We start from the raw sequence: 5,808 nt of genomic DNA, 5'->3' as shown, positions 1-5,808 counted from the left end.
TATTTTATTTTGTTGGCTTTTATTTCGTGCCAAATTTGATTGTAATTATTATCAATCGTTTATACCCTGTATATATTGTAGGATTTGTTGTAAGGGTTGTGTGATAGAGAGAGAGTGTGAAGACTCAAGCATTTGGAGGCTGAAAAATTCTGCGAGTATGTCGCGACCTAGCTTCCTGCGAAGTGAAACATGTGCCTTGCACATGCTAGAATGTGAAGAGTCAGGCCAGGTGAAGACAGCTTGTCTCACGAGTATCTTGCGGGTAAGGCCTTCCCACGAGACACCCTCGAGGCTATCTGTTCTGCCAGCCTGTACTGAATGACTCACACTTTCTGTGCCTATCCTATATATACCCTCTTTACCCATAATTGTTGAGGAATGCTTCAGAGAGAAAACCCTAGCCAAACACATTGTGAATTAGAGATTGTCATCCCCACCTTTCTCTATACACTTGCTTGTGGTATCTCCTCAACCCTTCCCTCTCCATTTCCACACCATTGAGAGGTTGATAGCCCAAACACTTACCACACCCTCTAAGAGTGCTGTGTGATGTTTTGGTGTTGTTGGAAGCATTGGAAGAAGCCTGAAATGACAGATGCAACATGGAGCTTGTTGCGAGATCCAAGGTGCTAAACAAGATACGGTTCCGAGAAGCCTTGTTGGAGTAGGAGCTTGGAGGGCTTAGATACATTGGGTATATTAGGCTTGAAGGGTCTCTTGCTAACCCATGTATCCCAACTGATTGTCTAGTGGATCGATTTTCGCTTGGAGGGCGGCGGAGAGGTTTTCGCCGAGTTCTTCGGTTTCCTCTTCAGAACACGTCTCGGTGTTTTCTGTGTTTGCATCCTTCTTCCATACTCTTGTTTATTCCATTATACTGCTGTGTTGCTTAGTTTATGGATTAGAGTAGCTTATTTGTTTATCCGCTCACTTTTACACTATTCTGCACTTAGTCTTAAGTTAGTGTAAAATCTATCAAGCTGTTAGTTTAATTGGGGGGCTAAATTGCTCTTGTGTTTTCAACACATTTTCGAGCTTTCACTATATATGGGGGAGGTTATGTTTTAAGATTATATGTATATAGATGAGGAGATGTGGAACTTCAAATCAAGCCAAAATCTCAACTATGCCCACCCAATACTGCCACACACCTTCATCATCATTTCTGTTTATGGTCAATGGCGGTGATTTTTTGGTAAAAAATAAAACTAGCCCAAATTTAAATTTAAAATGACAACGATGTAAGGCAAGATAAAATATTTGGTTACCAGGCCGGTTCAACAATTTTTGGGCGCAAAAATTTTAAGTGATGTCATTTTTTTATATTTAAATATTTATTAAATAATATTTATTAATTTTTTATTTTTATTTAAAATTTATTTTTATGTTATTTTTTGAGATGCAAAAATACTAATTAAGTTTTTGGATTTAAAGTCTAAACTTGCACAAATAAAAATTAATTTATCACCTGGTTAAATAAATTAGTATCATTATAATACGAATGTTTTAATATGATATAGGTCAAATTATCAATTGGTGTGATAATTTATAATAATTGCTAAAATAAAGGGTAAATTGCAAATTACACCCCTAAAGTTTGGGGGTGATTGGATTTTACACCTTGAAGTTTCAAAATTTGGATTTTCCCCCTGAAGTTTAGGGTGTTTAGATTTTACATCCTGATGTTTCAGAACTTAGATCTTACCCCTAAAGTTTAGGATTATTTGGATTTTACACCCCCAAATTCTAAAATTTTAAGGTGTAAAATCTAAACACCCTAAAACTTTAGGGAGTAAAATCCAAACAATCCTAAAATGTAGGGGATAAAATCCAAATTCTGAAACATCAGGGTGTCAAATTCAAACATCACCAAACTTCAGGGGGTAAAATCCAAATTCTGAAACTTTAGGGTGTCAAATCTAATCACTCCCAAACTTTAGGGGTGTAATTTGCAATTTACCCTAAAATAAAAGATTATTCAAATGCCCACACGTGTATGGTGGTGGCTTACTATGTGGGGTTGTAGGCCATGAGTTTGTGGTGTGCTAAGATGCTATATGCCTATGCGCATATAGTGGGTGGGTTTAGTTAGTGATAGTGTGTGGGGCTGTGGGCCATGTGATTATGGTATGCTAATATACTATGTGTAGTGTGCGGATTCAAATCAGGTGCAATACCCACCTGATGCAATAGTAATACACAATTGATATTGAAAGTTCAAAAAATAAACTTTCAATCTCAACCATTGAATAAAAAAATGTTTAAAAAAAGTTCAAAAATTTAAAAGTAAAGTTAAAAAGTGAAAGGGGTAAAAATTGATGTGAGTGGGTGTGGTATAATTGCATCCGATGCAATACCCTAGGTATTGCACCGGATCCAAATCCACACTATGCTATGCATGTAGTGTTTAGTGCAGAGTGCAGTGCAGTGTGCTAATTAAAAAATAATAATTGAAATAATGTATTAAAAAAAACCCATAGTTAGAGTGCAGTGCAGTGTGTAAATTAAAAAATAATAATTGAAATAATGTATAAAAAAAACCCATAGTTAGAGTGTTCATACCAATGCTTCTAAAATACAAAAAGTGACAAAATTTACACAATTTTCCTCTAAAACTACCTACATCAGTGGGTGTTACAATGTGTATATTTGCACATAAAATACTATCTACAAAATAGGACCACACTCCCATTACACTCACGTTGGTTTTCAAACTCAAATTGATTCTTATTCAGTTCTCCAATTCTAGTTTAATCCTCTTTTCACCATTATTATCATTTTTTCTCTATTTGCTCTGCTCAAATTTGCTCTTGCTCAATGTTATGTGTATGTTAATGTACATTGGTCTTTTCTATTTTGGTTGTCTAATTCATAAACAGCTTCTTCTATTCTAGAAACAAATCAAATATTTGTGTAAAATAGCTATTATATTTCAACCTCTCCTTTAATTTCTTACACATATTTCTTCAAGGAATGTGCACTAGAGCGCTATCTTCAAGATTTTCTTATCTAAACTTCAAGGAACATGCATTAGGGTCTTGATCTTCAAGATTTTCATGTTCTTCATCCTCTAACTCTAACGAACTGTTTGCACTTTGGACTTGAAGTGTAGTCAATGGCAAAAATGTAAGTATCTTTGATCTCCTCTATTTAGATGCCTCATGCCTATTGGATTCTCAGTATTACATTTGCTTTTATGAGTTGTCATTCAATATTTGCTTTCTTGTATTTGGTTTATATTTAGTTTCCTTACTTTCTTATCATTATCATTGTTCATATCATTATCTTCTCTCTTTTTTTTTTTTTTAAAACACTCATGTTTTCTTATATTTCAGTTACACCCGTCACGTTTTCTTATATTCTATTGTTTTTTCAAATATGATCATCATGAAAGTATTTTTCATTTTTGAAACTAATATATATTTTAAATATTTTTCTAATATTGACTTGTATATATATATATATATTAACTTATAAAGTGACATTTATTATTATTTAAATTTAATTAATTTTTTTTATAAGTTTCATAACATTCTTGTTACCATTAACATTATTTGAAGCTACTTTCTTGTTAATTTTCAAATTGCTTTATCCATTTATAAATTAGATTCTCAAAATAAAACACAAATTTTTGTTTTGCTACAAAATAAGACCACTAAAATAAATAAATAAATGCCTCATCTCACACACGAAGCACGTGTGATGAGGCTAGTTATTATTATTAGTTTGGCCCTCTCTCTCTCTGAGTACCAGAGTTCTTCAGCAGAATTTAAATGGCAGTCAAGCTTGAAGCTTGTGGACTTCTCATTTCATCCAACAAAGTAGTTCTTCTTCATTTTCCTTTTCTCACCCCCAAATCTGAGTCTTTTCCAGTCTCATTTGACCCAAATATATGAAATTTTCCTCAAATCTCATTTCATTTTACTACAAATATAAGATTTTTATCTCATTGGTTTCCAGTTTTGTTTCTTCTTCTTCAATTACAAGAACCAGTTTAGCTACTCCGGTTTTCAATTTTGCTAATTGAACCGGAGGTTTCCAATTTTTCTTTCATTTTCTTTAATTTTTGATTTTTGAAGCAATCAAGCCGAATTAATGTCTAGTTCCTGGTTGAACCAACTGGTTCGATTCGATTTTTAAAACCATAGGTATATACATGTATGGGCAAGACTATAGGTTCCAGTCTCATTTCACCCAAATATATGAAATTTTTCTCAAATCTCTTTTCATTTTACTACAAATATAAAATTTTTATCTCATTGGCTTCCAGTTTTGTTTCTTCTTTTTCAATTACAAGAACCAATTTAGCTATTCTGGTTTTCAATTTTGCTAATTGAACCGGAGGTTTCTGATTTTTCTTTCATTTTCTTTAATTTTTATTTTTTATTTTTGAAGCAATTAGGCCAAATTAATGTCTAGTTCCCAGTTGAACCGGCCGTTTCGATTCGATTTTTAAACCATAGGTGTACACATGTATGGACAAGATTTAAATACAGTACTTAGGTGTTATTCCTTAGGTTCCCCTCTGAAAATTCAGTCATGTGGATTTTTTCTCATAGGATGGAAGTGTATTTTTCACTTAAATACCCACATGACTGAATTCTATATTTATTTGGATTTTTTATGCAATTTTTACTAATTTAATATATTTATTTATATTTTAAATAATTATTAAATTAATTATGATACCATCACAGTTCAATCTCGGTTTGACCTCAGTCCGATCTCAAAATCGTTAAACATTTCTCTTTTACGGTTTATTGAATAATCCAAGTCTAAAAATCTTAATAGTGTATACAAATTGACTCCTTAAACTGACCATCAATGATAAAAGGAAAGAAGGTTTAACAATAATACTATTATAATCGATAAATTCCATACTACTTTAGTTAAGTCCTTTTCTTTTTGCTGGACGTTGTAATTAAAAATACAACTTCTCCGGTCTATCTTTTGATTACTTTTTTCAAAAAATTTTAAAAAGCATCTTCTTCAATATATATATATATATATATATATGCATAAAAAAATCATTTAAATATAACAAAATGAGTAATTAAAAAAAAAAAAAAGAGTTTTATGAAAAGTGGATCGTTTTCTAAAAACGTTTTCCGTCAAAATAAATGGAGGATTAGTTTACTTATATCCATCAAAAGTTATCATATGCTCATCTTCATGAACATTTGTATTTGATAATAGTATGTAATAAATTTTCATGCAACATGTTTTTTTGCATGATTGATTTTGCAAACTTTCAATTACGAAGTACTAGTAAAACAGATAATGCTGAAAAAGATTGGAAAAAAAAAAAAAAAAGCATTGTTGTATTTTCTAAATGATATTTAAGAATCCCAAAGTTATATTGTCATCTTAGAGCTATAAGTATATATAAGAATTTTTTTTTATATTTTTATTTTAAGGATGGGGTGGTAAATTATCAATTCTCTAAAAAACCTAAATTATTGAGATATGGTAAATTTAATAATTTAACCACGTAATTTTAATATTCTCCCTTATATGTGGGCTCTAACTACCTTTTAATAGGAGAGCCCAACAAATAAGATTTTTAAAAATGGGAGGTAGAGTGGAGAAAATAAAAATTGAATTCAGAACTTCTTGCTCTAATATCATATTAAACTAGTATGTAACTCCGTGCTACCACACAGGACTAGTTAATTATAATGATGCTATTGGCTAATTTTTTTTTTCTTTTTTTGAGTTTATCACATGGATGATAGAATTAAATCAAACAATGAAAAATATATATTGCATTTTATTATTTAAGTAATGTTATTGGTTTTTTTTTTTTTT

This window comes from Quercus suber, unplaced genomic scaffold, assembly GCF_002906115.3.
Source record: "Quercus suber isolate HL8 unplaced genomic scaffold, Cork oak 2.0 scaffold_803, whole genome shotgun sequence".
In the NCBI taxonomy this organism is placed as follows: domain Eukaryota; kingdom Viridiplantae; phylum Streptophyta; class Magnoliopsida; order Fagales; family Fagaceae; genus Quercus; species Quercus suber.
Note: the sequence above shows the minus strand (reverse complement) of the source record.